The sequence below is a fragment of the Triticum urartu genome, chromosome 2A, assembly GCF_056163025.1.
Source record: "Triticum urartu cultivar PI428250 chromosome 2A, HENAU_Tu73, whole genome shotgun sequence".
In the NCBI taxonomy this organism is placed as follows: Eukaryota; Viridiplantae; Streptophyta; class Magnoliopsida; order Poales; family Poaceae; genus Triticum; species Triticum urartu.
The window spans coordinates 407,357,031-407,375,808 of record NC_141874.1 but is presented as its reverse complement, the minus strand read 5'-3'; positions in this window follow the sequence as shown (position 1 = coordinate 407,375,808).

The window sequence follows — 18,778 nt, the reverse complement described above, 5'->3', positions numbered from 1 at the left end:
GCCAATATAAATTGTGTTCCTCCATAAATTGTGTATTTCTCAACAAGAGAGTGGAATGCAATACACATATCCAACGGTAATACTTGGAGGAAGACCAACTATATTGAGGCACCAAGATTGCTAAAGGAATGATATGCCACAAGGACATAACAAAGAGAGACACAAGCAATCAAGCAATCAAAAGGTACCAATTGAAGCAAGCAATTAACGGATATAAAATTGAACCAACTAGACCAAAGATCCTACGAGCTACATGAATAAAGGATATTATGATAAGAGCAAAGGAGTGTTCTAAAGAAACTAGAGAAGCTCCCCATGATTTGTGCACACATAAGAATTTTTGTATTTGGATACAAAGTGCACAAAATAGGATAATAGCTCCCCCAAAATCAATAGAAACTTACAACAAGTGCAAGTGAGCATATAGGAAACTAAGCCTAGTACATGTAACAAACACATGGTTGAGCAATAAGTGAAAAAGGCAACTTAAGAATGGGCTCAACCAAAATGATGTGTGTGAGTCAAGGCAATGCACTTGAGAAGACTAATGTACGGATGAGCATTAAGCATCAATAAAGTCTTGAAAAAATGAGGCAACACAGTGCAAGGCCTATCATTCCCACATACAACTAGCAAATGGGTTCACAAGCTAACTAATAAGCATATAAAGAACATATGCTTGTGACAACCCGTGGCGAAGATAGAAGATGAAAGCCTCATCAAGACGAGGGATACCAATTAAGATGGAAAAAGCCTCGTGGAGATAAGCATGAGGAAAATAATCTTCACCACACAAGAGTGCATCAAGATGCAACGAGATACGATACGCACTCAAGGCAAAAGCTTTCACGGAGCCACCAAAGAAATAACATAAGAAAGACAAGGTGGACGTGAAAGAAAGGATATCATCTAGAGATGTAATTTCTCTCAAGTGTATATGGTTCTAGGTAGACGAGATCATGATGATATATATCTGCAAAGAAGGATGTACACCCGAAATAGTTACAACACAAAGGAACAAGATATCCAAAAGGAAGTCATACATATACCAATAAGATATTTGCTTGGAAGCATAGCACATGGCTAGATATGGTCTTATAGTATATGAATGAATTCCTACCACACACACCCATCAAAGACATCACAACTAGCAACAAGACATCATTGTTGGGATGCTTTGAGAAAGGAAATAAGTATCACAAGAAAGAATGGATAACATGCCATGATACAACCTACACAAGGTTGATGCAAGAAATGTGTGCATGAAGTATATGAAGATACTTGTTACCGAGATAACATTGGAAGGATGTAGTAGATACCAATTGAAGGTACAAAGTAGTTCATTGATCATCCTATCTTGACTCCAATAAGCACATGGTAACAACACCTTCCTTGTGAGTGAGCCGAGCATCCAATGCATCTCCACTTGTTCCTAGAACAATAACACAAACAAAATGGTACCCAAACTCATTGGGACCAAAGAGTTAGAGAACCAACAACACATAGGACAAACTCCACATAAATATGTGCATATAGATAAGGAAATGAAATTCATGCACATCTCATCCAATTTGAGACTTGGTGGAGTTTCCCCTATATATTGGGTCGAAGAAAGAAAGCATGCCAAAGATACTACACGAAGAAAATATGCATGCTCAAGACTTTCAAGAACCGATACCAAATGACAAAGAAATGCCAAGTGAAGAAAGGATACCAAATGAATAAATCATCACTTGGAGGATATCATTAAACGATACATCAAGGAATGAGATATCCATTGATACACCAAAAGAAAGATGAGAAAACTCCGAAAAGAGAGAATGGTTCCAAACAAACCAAGTGCTCTACAAAGTTCCATGATGTCACAAAGTATCAAAAGAAATGATTTGCATTCCACCAACACACACTTGAAAAGGATCACAAGCTGAGCGTTCTAAGAAAAATAGGATAGCTCCCCCAAGCATTGTGCATTGTAGAGAATTTGCATTTGAATACAAAAAGCACAAGATGGGATCACCACTTTCACTATATCTATACAAACACTAGACAATCTCAAGGAAATAATAAGATCCACAAGTGGTATGGAATACAATGGGAGTTGACACAAACTAGGCAAGAGATAAGGCAAATAAAAGCAAAGGCTAATGTAAAGATGATCAATAATTTCTACCACACAAGTGAGTACCAATTGTCAAAAGACAAGAAGTATTTGGAAATAATTCCCTGTGGTAGATTGCAAGGATATCCAACATCATCTTCACACCAAACACAAGCAAATTGCAACTTGTAGAGCTAACATGCCACCTAGGAACAAGATAATTTACAATATCAACTCTAGGTGACAATATCTCAAATGTACACATTTTCTAGGCTAGTAATATACACATAGCATATTACTCCCCCATAATGTGATACCAATAAAGGATAAACAAGAGGCAAAATAATGATCCAACACGAGAAAATTAATGGACAATATAGAATTTGAATTTCTCATGAGAAGACATACCACATAGCGACTAGATAATCTTGAAATATCAATACTAGATGGTATTACTCATGTACACACATATATAGGATTGTGAGGTGCACAAAGCACATCACTCCCCCATAATGGGATATTCCATTAATCTCTCACAAGAGCCAACTAAGAAAAGAACAAGATGCAAAAGGCTCAATGCATGACACACACGTACATGATGTGCAAACCAACACACACATACTTGATTGCACAAGATAATCAAGTTGGAAGCACAACATATACAAACACATGCAAGGAACAAAACCAAACATGCAAAGGGGTAAGTAACTATCAATGTAAACACTTTAAGCACGAGTTACCGCATGGAGAAACATTGGATATAAGATAGAAACTTGATAATTCGAATAACTTGGCTTGAGACAATTAGAATGATGAAGTCCCCTTAATTCTTCATAAAGTAGCCAAGTCTCCAGTGCCCTCCAACAACACCTATTGATCAAGTTTGAGCTTGTTGGTCTCCAACCAAGTTGGGTCCTAAGAGGTTAGTCACAATAGGCTTGGCTACCCAAATGGTTCTCTTCTTGACACCACTTTGAGTACCAACAACTTTGGCAAACACATTGCCAACCTTACCCTTCCCAAGAGAATAGATATCATCAATAATAATTGGGTTGGATAAGTTACCACTAGTGCATGAAGAGGCGAGGTGACCTTTCTCACGACATAAGTAGCAACGTCTACTCTTCACTTTCTTCTCACTTGATTTCTCAACTTGAGAAGCATTAGCTTGAGGATTCTTGGGAAGAGGACTTTCTTCAACTTGTGGTTGAGCATGAGATCGAACTTGTGGCCGCTTCCCTTGTTGCTTGTCACTAATGGCCTTCTTCTTCAATGGGAAAGATCTAACATGATGCCCTTCTACTTTGCACTTGAAGCAAACAATCTTGGCCGAATTCTTGACTTGTTCTTGGCCCTTCTTTTTATTCACTTTGGACTTCTTCTTCTTGTTGGAGTTGAATCCAGGTCCACCTTTGTCATTGGGGGATTTTTGCACACTCAAGATATTGTTGAGTGTGAATTTTCCTTCATGACTCTTTTCCAAGTCTTTCTTCAAAGAAGTGACTTGGGCCTTGAGCTCTTTGATTTTCTCTGCATGGTTAGTCTCAACACAAGTACTAGAGGAAGTATAAGCTTCATCGTTAGAGCAACAAGGCAAGGAAAGCAATTCATCACAAGATGTACCAATGTTATGCATGGATGAATCGCGAGGACTAGCACAAGGCAATATAGCATTTTAACCAAAAGTAGTGCTAGTATCCACATGAGGCTCACTAGATGTTACCTTAGCAAGCATGGCCGCATGAGCTATCTTTAGCACATTATGAGATACTAGAAGATCATCATGAGAGCTTGTGAGGTTTACATGATTTTCTTCCAACATCCCATAATTGCTAGATAGCAACTCAAGTTGAGCCTTTAGCTCAACATTCTCCTTTAATATGGATGCTTCACAAGAGATAGAGTTAGTAGCACAAGCATCATCATTAGCAACAAGAGGAGAAGACAACTTGGCAAGCTCTTTTGAATATGAAGCTTTAAGTTGAGCATGAGACTCGGTGAGTTTAATGAGCTCACCCTTGATGACCCTTGAGCCATTTTCGAGGTGCTCAAAATCCTCAAGGAGTATAGCATGAGCAACTTCAAGCTTAGCATTTTTAGTTTTGAAATCATTGGCCACCTCTAGTGCTCTATCATGAGATTCCTTTATTCTAGACTAGAGCAAAGGTCTCCTCAAGAGATTCGGATGTGGTTTGTTCATGTTCAAGAGCTTGAGATAGCTCCATGATCTCATTTGCGTAATCACGCTCATGAGCTTCCATCTTATCAATGGTGACCTCATGCTCCTCTAGATGAGATTCCAACTCCTCAATGTATTTCTTGCCTTCAATGGCAAGAGACATGATTTCCATGAAGTTGGAACGAGCAAGTTTATTTTTGTGAAGAGCTTTAAAAATCATTTCCCCCTTAGTTTTTAAGGAGGCAACATTATCATTCTCTTCATCATAATCAACATCATCATCACTCTTGCCATCATCACAAGATATATTGGGATTCAAAGTGGGAGATACCTTTGAAGCCTTGGCCATAAGGCAAAATGCAATAGGTGATGATGAAGGATCCGTTGAAGCACCATTCAAGACCACATCTTGTTCCATGGGGTGTTGGGTTTCCTCTACATTGTTAGCACAACAATTCGAGGACATATATGCATTTTTATCATGGCAACAAGACATAGTAAACATATCATCATGGGATTTAGTCAAGCAATTTCTACATGATATGCAAGGACTATCAACACAAGAATGTGAAACATTTGGAGTGCTCGAAGTGTTAAAGCCCAAAGAAGGAGCATTGCAATAAGATAGTGATGAAGGATCATCCACAATAAACATACTATCATCATTGCAATGACCAACACTACTCACCATATCATTACCTTATGGCAAGCCACATGTAGGTGAAGTAGAAGAAGTTGAGAAGACTATACGGCCGGATGTGGAGGGAGAACAATCATCCCCACAAAACTTGGACACGCCATATTTATCTTGAAGCTTTGTCCACAACTCATGAGCATCCCGGAACGACATGAGTTGAAATATAACTACATTGCTCAAAGCATCGAAAAGCACATTAGAAGCTTGAGCATTGAGATAAGAGTTTTTCTCATCCTCTAAAGATAATCTTTGAGGATCCTTTGGAGGAGAAAACCACATATCTACAATTCACTCTAAATTTGGGTCCATGACCCTAAAGAGATTAAGCATGCGAATTACCCAAAGATCAAAATTTGTGCCATCGAAACAGAGTGTGAGAGAATCCTAATCCCCTAGTCGACATCTTTACTCTCTAGCCGGTTCAGCCTAACAAAGAGAGACGAGGCTCTGATACCAATTGAAAGATCGTGGATGTCGCCTAGAGGGGGGGGTGAATAGGCGTTTTAAAATAATTACGGTTTAGGCTTGAACAAATGCGGAATAAACCTAGCGGTTAATTTGTCAAGCACAAAACCTAAACCAACTAGGCTCACCTATGTGCACCAACAACTTATGCTAAGCAAGATAAGCAACTATGTGATAGCAAGATATATGACAAGAAACAATATGGCTATCACAAAGTAAAGTGCATAAGTAAAGAGCTCGGGTAAGAGATAACCGAGGCACGCGGAGACGATGATGTATCCCGAAGTTCACACCCTTGCGGATGCTAATCTCCGTTTGGAGCGGTGTGGAGGCACAATGCTCCCCAAGAAGCCACTAGGGCCACCATAATCTCCTCACGCCCTCCCACAATGCAAGATGCCGTGATTCCACTAAGGGACCCTTGAGGGCGGTCACCGAACCCGTACAAATGGCAACCCTTGGGGGCGGTCACCGAACCCGTACACTTTGGCAACCCTTGGGGGCGGTCACCGGTACCCGTCAAATTGCTCGGGGCGATCTCCACAACCTAATTGGAGACCCCGACGCTTTCCCGGAGTTTTACACCACAATGATTGAGCTCCGAACACCACCAACCGTCTAGGGCGCCAAGGCACCCAAGAGGAACAAGCTTCTCAAATTTCACTTCCACGTATCACCGTGGAGAACTCAAATCGATGCACCAAATGCAATGGCAAGGGCACACGGAGTGCCCAAGTTCTTCTCTCCCAATCCCACCAAAGCAACTAATGCTAGGCAAGAAAATGAGAGGAAGAACGAAAGAAGAACACGAAGAACTCCAAGATCTAGATCCAAGGGGTTCCCCTCACTTAGAGAGAAAGTGATTGGTGGAAACATGGATCTAGATCTCCTCTCTCTTTTCCCTCAAGAACTAGCAAGAATCATTGGGGGGATTGAGAGTTAGCAAGCTCGAAGAAGGTCAACAATGGGGGAAGAACACGAGCTAAAAGGATTGAGGTTCATTGGGGAAGAAGACCCCCTTTTATAGGTGGGGGGAAATCCAACCGTTATGCTCACAGCCCGCACAGAGCGGTACTACCGCTCCAAGGAGCAGTACTACCGCTAGGGCGGAAGTACCCCTTTGAAAAACAACAGCGAGGAGGCAAAAGGCCAGAAGAACCGCCGGAGCGGTACTACCGCTCGTCCTCACGGTACTACCGCCCGACCTCACGGTACTACCGCAAATGGTAGAGGTACTACTGCTTGCGAGCGGTACTAAAAAAATACATCCGGCCTACCACCGCAAGACTTGGGACGAGTTTTTGGTCCGGAGCGGTACTACTGCTGTAGGAGCCGCGGTAGTACTGCTCTGGAGCGGTAGTAATTAATTACATCCGCTCCAATTCGCGGTAGTACCGCTGCAGCCTTTTCAGAACACCAAAACTGCCACAACTTTTGCAAACGGACTCCGAATTCGATGAAGCCAAGTTTGTTGGAAAGCTAGCGACAAGGGCTAACACAATCTTGAAAGAAATATCAATAAGAAGCAAATTAGAAAAGGCCCATAAGAAAATGGTGAGGACCCTTCCTCGGATAAGACCGGTAAAACCTACAACACCGAAAACATCATAGAAGACGCATGCGAACTCCGTTTTCGATGAAACCAAGTTTGTTGGAAAGCTAGCGACAAGGCCTAACACAATCTTGAAAGAAATATCAATAAGAAGCAAATTATAAAATGCCCATAAGAAAATGGTGAGTACCCTTCCTCAGATAAGACCGGTAAAACCTACAACACCGAAAACATCATAGAAGACGCATGTGAACTCCGTTTTCGATGAACTCAAGCTTGTCATCAAGATGACCATAAGCTCTAAGACTAACAAAGAGAACCAAACAAGAACCAAGAAACATGATGCAAGGATGCAATGGTTTGAGCTATCGACGAACGATACAATCAAGCTACTCACTTGAGAGCCCCCCTTGATAGTACGACTATCGATCCTATAACCCGGTCTCCCAACTACCACCATGAGACCGGTAAAATAGAAAACCTATCAAGGGCAAACCTTTGACTTGCACATGATCCACTTGAGTTAGATGATGACGATCGTGTCCTCCTCAAGATGGACCACCTTTCTTGATTGCGTTGGGTCGATGAAGACTAGATGATTGCTCCCCCATACTCCACTATGGGTGAGCCACTCTTCGGCACATCTTCACAAGTCCATTGACACCATAATGGATGACAAGATTCAAGCACTTGATCTCTTCGTGATTCTCCACTTGAAATTGCACACGGCAATCTTGATGACGATCACCACTTGATGTCATCCTTCCCATGGGTTGTATGATATCATCCTCTTGACGCAAGCCCATGGACATGTACCTAACCCCACATAGGCTCTCACATAGACCATGGGTTAGTACACAAAGTGCAATGGACAATGCTTACCATACCATGGGATCACTTGATCCCTCTCGGTACATCTTCTACTCTTTGTGAGTTGATCAACTTGATTCACTCTTGACTTAGTCTTGATCAACCTTGAATCTTTCCAACTCTCTTCGTTTGGATGATGTCTTGAAGGTAAACATGAATGACCACACAATCTTCTTCTTCAAGACATGCTTGCAATAAGCTCAACTCTCAAATGACCAATCTTTGGATAATTCCTTGAATAGCACCTTGGTTGACACAAACTCTCCGTGAAACCAACACATGTACTCCAAGAAAAGCCTATGAACAAAACCTTCAAATATAACTCAAGGAAACCATTAGTCCATAGAGATTGTCATCAATTACCAAAACCAAACATGGGGGCACCGCATGTTCTTTCACTTATAAAGAGGTCCAACTCCCTCTAAACTAGCAATGTGGGACTAAACTTTAGTTCCACCTCTTGCCTTGCACAAATGGGTTGCGTGGGCCTCTAGGATTTATTAGGAATTTCTGAAACTGCTATTGGGCTAGGCCCAAAATAGACAAAATTCCAGCAAAAAGTTTACTTGGCCGCCGCAAATCTCTTTATATTTACTCCACCGCTCGGCGACCGGGTAAAAAATCTCTTCCTCTCTTCCCCTCCTCCGCCTCCTCTTCTCCCCCTCGCCCCGCTGCCAGCGTGTCCCCCGCCCTTCTCGCCCGCCCTCTCTCCTCCAATGGGCGGATGCGGTAGATGGAGGTCCCCGCCGCCGATCCACAGCGCAAATCCGCACCGCCACTCCCACGGGTTGTCTCTAGCGGCGCATCCTCGAGCCGTCACCGCTCGCCCTATCCCCCCTCCCCACCCGATTCGCTGACTTCCCAGAGCTCCCTCTGCCAGGCTGCCGCAGAGGACCTTCCTCAGCGTCTGGTAGCGCTCGTGCGGGACATGGGTGGCGGAGATCATCGACCGGGAGACCCACAAGAGGAAGTGGGTCAGGTCGTTTCACACGGCGGAGCTCACGGCAATGGAGTATGACCGGTGGCAAGTCCAGTTCCACGATCGCGATGCGAGGCTGAACTTCCTGATCGGGACGGCGCCGGTTCACCTCGTCCCGCCGAAGTCGGGTGTGGTGAGTGCGGCGATGGCTCGGGAGGACCGAGAGGCGAGGGAGCGCCTTGAGGCGTACATGGAGGACCTCTGCCACCAGCACCCGGAGCTCGTGGAGGCAGAGCGGGCGATATTCGTCGAGAATGGCGGGGAGGTCATTGTCATCTCCGATGGCGAGGTGCAAGGCGGCTAGGAGCGATATTGCAGGAATGCATAGTAGTGGCGGGCGCAAAAACACCAATAGTGGAGGGCCAGGCTGTCAGGGGCGCCCGCCACCGACCTCTCGCGACTGCTATAACCGCATCAGTGGAGGGCGCCCCGCCCGCCACTAGCAGAGGCCTGCAGTGGCGGGCGATGCGTACTGGCCCGCCACTGGTTGGGTTTCTTCGGTGGTGGGCAGTGCTTACCTGCCCGCCACTATTTATTCATGTTGCAATGGCGGGCATACTAGAGCGCCCTCCACTGCAGACTTATTCATGCGAATTAAAAAATTTCCAGCCACGGAATCAAATATGCTGCCATTGCTGCGTTTTGCATAAATCCAATATAAGAAATTCAATACTACATTCAAATAAAGCACGCATTGTAAGCTTAGGCATGCATGTTCACTAAGTAATTAGTACTTTTCATAACAACTACTAACACTTCAAATTTGCTCTGGTTATCAAACCAACATCAAAGTATCACAGACATCTTAAGTAAGTAACTAAGAATTCATTTGCTTGGAGATATTTGATTGGACCTTATTTCTAAATAAGATCTACAACAACCATCATCTGGAAGTTGTTGTTCTTGTTTGTTCCTTATCGTGATGACCACTGTTGTGTCAACCGTTAGTCATCGTCTCTTTCCCTTCAGGAATTCCCGCCGGCCGACCTCATAGAACGATATGCGGACGTTTGTGTCTGTCTTATATCGAACGCTGGTGACAGAACATGCTGCTCCAAGGCGTACTCCAGCCATGCCGGTAGCAAGGATGTCCTCGGCAGAAATCATCTTCATAGGTAATTTCTATGATCCCCGTGATTAAAAGCAAAATGGAGCATGCAATGTTATACATCTTGCCATATAGTGTTATGAACAAAAAAAGATAAAAGATGCAAACATACCATGGTGTGTTTCACGATGTTAGTCTTGATAAAGCGATGCACACATGGACTCCTCAAGTAGTGCACACTTGATGGTAGGATCACAATGAGATTGGTCTTCTGATCTGCATTAAGCTCTTTCATTCTTTGAGAGAAAAATGCATAATTTATGGATCATCATCATCATCTCCGGTACCCTCATCATCATCCTCATCCTCATGCTCCTGGCTATCGTCATCCTTGCTAGAATCATCATCATTCTGGCTCTCATCATCATCATCCTCATCATCGTCATCATCCCAGGAATCCTCAACATCATCTTCGTCAAGCTCATTATTTTGGTCAGAGAAATACTTAATCCTTAACTTGTTGACAGCTTTTTTCAAGTAAAAGCCTATGTGCTCTCCCCCGGTGAACTTATTATTTGAAATGTACGTGTTCCATCCATCGCCTCCTACGATATTTTATCCTTTTGTTTACAAACGTCAATTATGTACGGTTGCCCTTGACCATCTGAAAAGTTGAAACTGTCACCGATTAAATTATTGAATTGGACCCTTACGTTGCATGGGATACACTATGTGACAATTAAGAATAATACAATTAACAATTAATGATATGCACAATACAAGAATTCAGCAAATGGTTAGAATTGAATGATGAACATTGTTACCACATTTTTTTTGAATCTATCCCTCAAGAAGAGCCCAAATTCTACTACATGGGATAAACTATCTGTCGTGGAATTGTCACGGCAGACGTCCTAGTGTGAGGACTTAGTCATGGAGCCATCGCGATGAGGTTAGCTTAAAGGGGTTAATCAGGACAAAGGACACGAAGAGTTTATACTGGTTCGGCCCCTTGCGGTGAAGGTAAAAGCCTAATCCAGTTGGAGGTGGTATTGCTAGGGTTTCGATGAGAGGGAGAGAATACGCTTGACCCGGGTATCGATCTGTTGTTTTCTTGTCCTAAGCCGCCGTTGGGTCGTCCCCTTATATACACGGGTTGACGCCCTGCAGCCTACAGAGTCCCGGCCGGCTTATACAACGTATCCGGCTCGGTGACCTTTCTTACATGCCTTACAATACAAGTCTATATACATGGCGGTTTATATCCGCGGACCTTAAGCCACCTTCGGGTTTGGGCCCTCTACTAAACCTATCTATGAACCGCCATTGTTAATATGCTCTTGGGCTTCATTGAGATGAACCGCCATAGGGATGACCCGGCTCCTCCTAGGCGGGTCATACCTAATAGTCATATCCCCAACATTAGGTCCCATGTTGATTTGAACTTGTTCATGTCAATCTTCAACACTTAGAAAAATCCTTCCTCCTCTTATTGGGAAGTATTGTAACCTGCCATGACGTCGCATCCAAAAGTTGCGATAACCCAACATGACGTCATCTGCAATTAATGTTATATAGAATCCAAATCTTAATAAATCTCTTTCTTTACCGACCCTCCGAAAATCGAGGTGCCCGTGCCGACACATATCCATTTTACTGTTCCTCGATTCTCGCGCCTGCCGTTTGTACTTCCAAGCCTATAAATAGGGCCACGGAGTCACCTTCCATTCTTCTCCTTTTCCTTCTCGTCTTCTTACTCCTAGCGACGCACCACCTTGCACGAACCCCGCCGCCGTCGACCTTCATCTCTGACCTCAACTCCGGCTGTTGCATCACCCTGAACGGACCAGAAAAACCGCGGCACCACTCTGCTGTCCTATCAGCATCAGTAAGTCCTCTTTCATCATAGATCTGTCATTAGGTTTCGTTGGTGTTCGCCGGTATTCATCGCCGCCCTTCTTTCTCATTGTTTAGATCCATGGATTAGATCCGAAAACCGCATAAATCTTGCGCGATAGTAATTTTAGCACCTGTTTCTATTATCAGAATATATCCTTATCGCGACACATCTTCCTCTTAAGGCACCTCTGCTTTTCCACTGTCACCTTTGTATATTTTGAATTTACTCCCTTTTTTGAACAGCGATAGATCCAAATTTATAGCCTCAATCCGTGGAACCTGTTTGTCCTAATACTTAGCAAGTTTTTACTCTTGGTAGATCTTGAATGCCTTTAGTCATGGCGGCTTATTCTGCCGGTTTATCATTACTTCATATATCATTATCCCTTACTTAAGCCGCCATTCTGAACATGCACTGCAATTGTTGACTTGTATCCCACCAATTAATTTGAGCCGACAAATTATTTCTTGTCTTTAGGTTGTCCTTTCACCATGCCGCCCAAGACAATTACGACATGTAACTGGGTTCCCTCCACCATCACTGAGAGCACCTTGAAGGATTTTATCACCGTTGGATATTTGCCAGATAAGAGTGTCATGCATTACCGTGCTCCTGACTCGGGCGAAGAGAGACCTCAGCCAAAGGACGGTGAAGTTATCGTATTTACTGATCATATGAACCAGGGCTTCTCGCCACCCGGCTCTAAGTTCTTTAGAGATATCCTGCACTTCTTCAAACTCCATCCGCAAGACATTGGACCCAATTCCATATCAAACATCTGTAACTTCCAAGTCTTTTGTGAGGTATACCTTCAAGAAGAGCCTAGTGTTGAGCTTTTCAGGGAATACTTCTACCTGAACCGACAAAATGAGTTCACAAATAGGCCCAGCTTGGAACTTGGCGGGATTTCAATTCAACGCAGACGAGATGCCATCTTCCCTCAAGTAGCTCTGCCAAGCCATCCCAAGGATTGGAATCAAACATGGTTCTACTGCAAAGATATCTCGTCGTCTGATGAAAATCCGTTGTCGGGTTATCGTGATGAGCGTCTCGACTCAAATTACCAACTCCCTGATAAACTTACCACCGCCGAACACAAGAAGCTTGTCCCTACAATCAGAAAAGTTCAAGCCTTGCTAGGAAATGGTTTAACCGGAGTCAACTTAATCCGCTGCTGGGTCGATGGCGGATCATACCCTTTAGCCACCGATCCGGCTTGATGTGTACATATATCGGAGGAACAGATGATCCCTTACGTCATAGCTCTCTGCGTCTGACTGAAGAGGGCATCGTTGAGATGGCAACCACGCTTGTAAAATAGCAAATTTGAAGACTGCAGCAAAGTGGGTTTGAATCCTTTCTGCAAGCTTAACCCGGCGCCAGAGGTAAATCTTTTGATTTCTTTTTCCTTCAGCACTTAAACATTGCATGAACTCAAATATGTTATCCTTCCACAGACTAAATCTAACTTCTGGAAGGCCAAATACGACCATGAGGCTGCCAAAAAGGCTAAAGCTGCTGTGAAAGCCGCCAAAAAGACCATCAGGAGGTCTAGGAAGAAACCAAGCGCCTCTGAACTGCTTAAGCTGGATGAAACCTTTGAGTCGGAGGTAGCCCTTGACTCCCTTGGCTTGTTTTTTAACAACCTTATTGACACTGACTATTGCCAGGATGATACGGGAGCCAGCCAAGCAGTCGAAGAAGAGGTAACTACTATTTCCTCTGACTCAGAACCTTTACCAAGGCAGAAACTTCGGCGGGTAACCCGGAAAGTAAGGTTTTCACACCCCTTGGCTTATTTAGATCCTCATTTTCTCTTAAAAGACAACAACATGAGAGCCACCGCCAGACCCGGACTGGTGGAGGTGAAGATTTATCCTCCGGTTTACCAAACACTCCTCGGAAACGCCAAAATGAGGTTCTTTTTAACCTTAACTCTTGTATTTACTGGCGAGTTTCTTTCGTTAACCACTTAATTCTTTTGATTCCATCTTTGCAGGAGATTTCTCGTTCCTCCTCTGGCGATTCATCGCAGACTCAACTGCCGGCTTTCAAGACTGCCCCTGGGTAACAATAAGTATCTTTCTTTTGTACCTTTATATCTTTATCATTATGCTGACTTGTCCAAATTCTTTTTAGCGGTCAAGCAAAAGCCCAACAAGAAAGCGAAGGCGACAAAGCCGACCGAGGGTCCGAAAGCCACTAAATCGGATCAGCCAACTATTGTACCAGAACATCCTGAACAGCCAGAAGATTGCAACCCGGTTCGGCGGCTCACAGGGGTCCGGAATACTGTCGCCATCGGAACAGCCCCCAAGCCGGCCCTCTTGTAGTTGATACAATGACTCAGTCTCACCAGTGGATGACTCGTCATCAGAATAAACGACGGTCTCACCACCAGATGCCGATCTATCCTCAGGTTCCGCTCCATGGATAAATCCCACGAAGGCACGATTTATGGCGGGCCGAATCCGGGCGGGTCTTGCACGCTGAGCCGTCTCGATGATGTCGGTGCAGATAACCGGCTCAGGGCCCGGTTCGCCGATCTTGCCGATGAAGACATGAATTCCACCGAAGGGGACCCGGTACCCGTACTCAATTGAGCCGGCCTCGGGGCCCCAGCCCGCGTTGTCGATGTAGAGCTTGTCGCGACGACTCTTGGTCATCCGGCCCATGGCGTATCCTTTGATCCCTTCGAAGTTTCCCTCTAAGAACTTGAAACCATCATGCGATAGCCCCACGGTGGGCGCCAACTGTCGTGGAATTGTCACGGTAGACGTCCTAGTGTGAGGACTTAGTCGTGGAGCCATCGCGATGAGGTTAGCTTAAAGGGGTTAATCAGGACAAAGGACACGAAGAGTTTATACTGGTTCGGCCCCTTACGATGAAGGTAAAAGCCTAATCCAATTGGAGGTGGTATTGGTAGGGTTTCGATGAGCAGGGAGCGAATACGCTTGACCCGGCTATCGATCTGTTGTTTTCTTGTCCTAAGCTGCCGCTGGGTCGTCCCCTTATATACACGGGTTGACGCCCTGCGGCCTATAGAGTCCCTGCTGACTTATACAATGTATCCGGCTCGGTGACCTTTCTTACATGCCTTATAATACAAGTCTATATACATGGCGGTTTATATCCGCGGGCCTTAAGCCACCTTCGGGTTTGGGCCCTCTACTAAGCCTATCTATGAACCGCCATTGTTAATATGCTCTTGGGCTTCATTGAGATGAACCGCCATAGGGATGACCCGGCCCCTCCTGGGCGGGTCATACCTAATAGTCATATCCCCAACAGTATCCCTACAGGGATTTTTGCACACATTACAGACCTTAAGCACCATGATTGATCCTCTCCTTCAAAAAGTTAGACATTGTTAACATTGGTGCTATGTCATGAAAGTAACATTGAGAATCAGCATAAAAAATTGGCAGGAAAAAATGTCATCACGATGAGGTATGATCACATATTACCAACACTGCACCACCTAGGTAGTACGACTATGTATATATAAGCAGGTTTATCACAAAGCCACGGACATATATAGTACGCCATAGCAAGTTTCATAAGTACTATATTAAAGGTTCAAACATCTAAAGCACGGAGTTATATGACTAGGCACGGTGAAGAGATCAACTCCTAATCTAAGTCAACGTCACAGCCGAAGTTGTCATCGTCACCCTCGTCGGACTCCTCGGTGAGATAATCCTAGTCTATCGAGTCATCCTCGGCATCTTTCTAGTTGCGTGCGGTCATCAACAACGCCTCGTTAATGGCGTACAGATGCGTTCCATCCCGAAGATACCGTTCCACCAAGGGATAGGTGCTCTAACGCTCACGGGCCCTGATGAGCGCCTCGGCCTTCAGGTGCTCGTTCTTATCGACCTTGGAGACTATCCTCATGTTATGAGGCGCTATCTCACTTGCGCGCCAAGCATCCTGATGAAAGTTGAGCTGGGCCCTTCGCCCCTAGTACTCGAGCGCCATGGCATCGTAAGCGCACATCACATCCTCAGCTAAGTCAAACATGTCGAGCCATTGTTTCTTGCCTGTGACGGTGTTTTGGATTTGGGCGCCCCACTTCCCCAGGGCCTATGGAAAACACCACGGTACCTGCTGTTGTCCGCCATTTCAAAAACAAAATGACCTAAAACATACAGATAAATAAATTTGGCGAAAGAACTGAAGAAATCTTCAACAACACAATATGAAATTAAAAACAAACAAAAAAATTGGCATGACTTTTGCATAAAAATGGACACATTAAGAGCTAGAAATTTGGCGAAACGGAAATAAATCAATATTTCGCCAAAACATTAGTGCTTATAGTATAAATCCTTGTAAAGAAATAAAGACATCTACTACAGCACAATATGAATAAAAAATAAACAAATAAATTTGGCATGACCTCTTCATAAAAATGGACAAATTAAGTGCTAAAAATTTGGTGAAATAGAAATAAATCAACGCTTCGCCAAAACTTTAGCGCTTATAGTATGTATCTCTGTAAAGAACTATAAACTACAACTATACGGCTGTTGAGTTCATATATACGTCTAGTTTTGATTGCTACAACTATAAACTACAACTAGAAATATCAAACTACAACTACAATTTGTTTTACTGTGTGCATTAAAAACTATACAACTACAAACTACAACTATCAAACTAAAACTAGCTAGAAACTACAACTATACCTAGAAACTAAAAACTAAAACTACGGCAGTGGCGACGTGGGCAGCGCCGCGGTGGAGGGCGAGGGCGGCGACGAGAGCGAGGTGGGGGGGAGTGGGAGTGGATGACCCGCCACTGCTAATTTGGGGTGGCGGGCGGCAATCTTCGAGTTGAATTTGGACAATCTACTGCTAACCTATGTGTGGTGGGCGCGACCGGCTGCCCGCCACAGCTAGTATCTGCATAAAAAAATACAATTGATTGCAGGCTTTTAGCTGTGGCGGGGATTTCGTTTTGCCCGCTACTGCTACCTATAACAACAATGGCGGGTGAGCAGAGCCACTAGCCACAGCAAACATTTGTGGCATAGCACGCTCATCACTGCTTTAGAGCAACTCCAAAGGGCCGACCCATTTCGTCCGCCTGCGTCCGTTTGGGTCGGCGCGGACAAAAGTGGCGGCCCAACGCGCCGACTCAAATCACGTCCGCGTCGCGTTCGCGCCGACGCATTTGCGGCCCAAATTTGTGCCCCAAATGCGTCGGCGCGGATGCCGAACGGACGCTTCGCGCGCCTTCTCGCTATCCGCCGCGTCCCCACATGACGGCCGTCCAACTACCTGCTGCCCATGCGATCAGCTTAATTTATGACCACGGGCCCACGCGTCAACAACGGCGCTCGTCCTTTTTTAAGCCGACCTCATCCAAACTCGCCGTCCACATCTGCCAACCTTTGCTCCCTCGTTGCCGGCAAACCCTAGCCACCACAACCACAGTGAGATGGGCCTCTTCTCTGGCGCCAGCGGCAGCAAGGCCAAGGGCAAGGCCCCCGCCACCCCTTTCCCCTTAGAGTTCCTCCCGCCTTCGCCGGTGCCGGCGCCTCGCCGGCAGAGGCAGCGCGTGAACGTGCCAGTGCACCAGGCGGAGTGGCACTGGCAGCACCGCCAGCCTCTGCCGTATCCCGACGTGACGCTGTCGCACGACTGGCATCTGGATCCAGATAGGATCCTAGTGCCGGCGGCGCCGCGCACGGCTCGGGCTCACGCGGAGGAGGTGCGGCGCCGGCGGGCGCTGCTGACGCCGGAGCAGCGCCGCAAGGCCGCCTACGCATCCGACTCGCCCAACTGGGTGAGGTGGTTCGCCTTTGAGCACGAGGAGGCGAGGCGACGGGGCGTGCGCGAGGTCGACCGGAGCTTGCCACCACCGGCGCTCGTTGTCCGCGAGGAGGACCAAGCGGCCCTTGCGGCCATCTATTGGGAGAGCGAGGAGGACGAGCGGCGCAGAGCGAAGGCGGCGGAGGTGGAAGAGGAGGCTCGGTACGAGGCGACAATGGCGCAGGCACTTGCTCTCTCCGCGGCGGGCGACAGCGTGGTGCCGCCGGTGGCCCCGCCGTCCCCTATCAAGCCGGAGACGGAGCGGGAACCGTCCCTCATCGAGCGCTACTCCTGGACGGGAGTAGTGCGCGAGTGGGTATGCGCGCCGCCGGTCTGGATGGGAGCGACGCCGGCGCAGGAGGCGGCGTACCTCGAGCACTGGCGCCAGATCAGGGTGGCCGAGGAGCGCCGCGACGGTGAGTACCTTGAGATGCTCGAGCGCGACCTCGAGGAGGAGCAGCGCGAGACCGAGGAGGAGGCGCGCCAGGCCGCGGCTGCACATGCGGCCCCCCCCCCCCCCCCCCCCCCCCCCCCCGCGCCGGCACTGCCCGACATGACGGCGCTCTGGAACACGGCGTTCGCCTGGGCCGGGCCGGCACCGACGCTCATCGACCTCACGGACCCCGAGGACGACGACGACGCCTTGGGCAGCACGCCGCCTCGTAGTTTAGGCAGTTTTTAATTTTTTTAATGCAAATGTGGACGCGTGGACTCTCGCCGCCCTTCGTGGCCGGCTTTAATGTTTAATTAATGTTGTTTCTCTTTTTTAATATGCATGCCTTCATTTTTTTCTAGCGCTGTCAAAATGGGTTCAGGCCAGCGTTGGACGCACGCGCCGACCCAAATGCGGAAGCGGACATCCGTGTCCGTCTGGCCGACCCAAACGGACAAAAATGGACAAAATCGCCGTCCGTTTGGGCCGGCCCGTTGGAGTTGCTCTTATTGTGGCGGGTGACGTATTTCGCCCACCACTGGTGTGCCGCTAGCTCTGGCGATCATGTTTTGTTACCCGCCACTGCTGCTTTTCCTAATTTGTTGTGTCGGGTGCCTCGACCCGCCCGCCACTCTATTGAGTTCACCTATAAGACCTTTCCCGGTAGTGGAGGGCGGCAAGAAGGGCGGCGAGGAAGAGGAGTTCAACGTCGAGGAGTGGCGGAGCATCTTTCCTGAT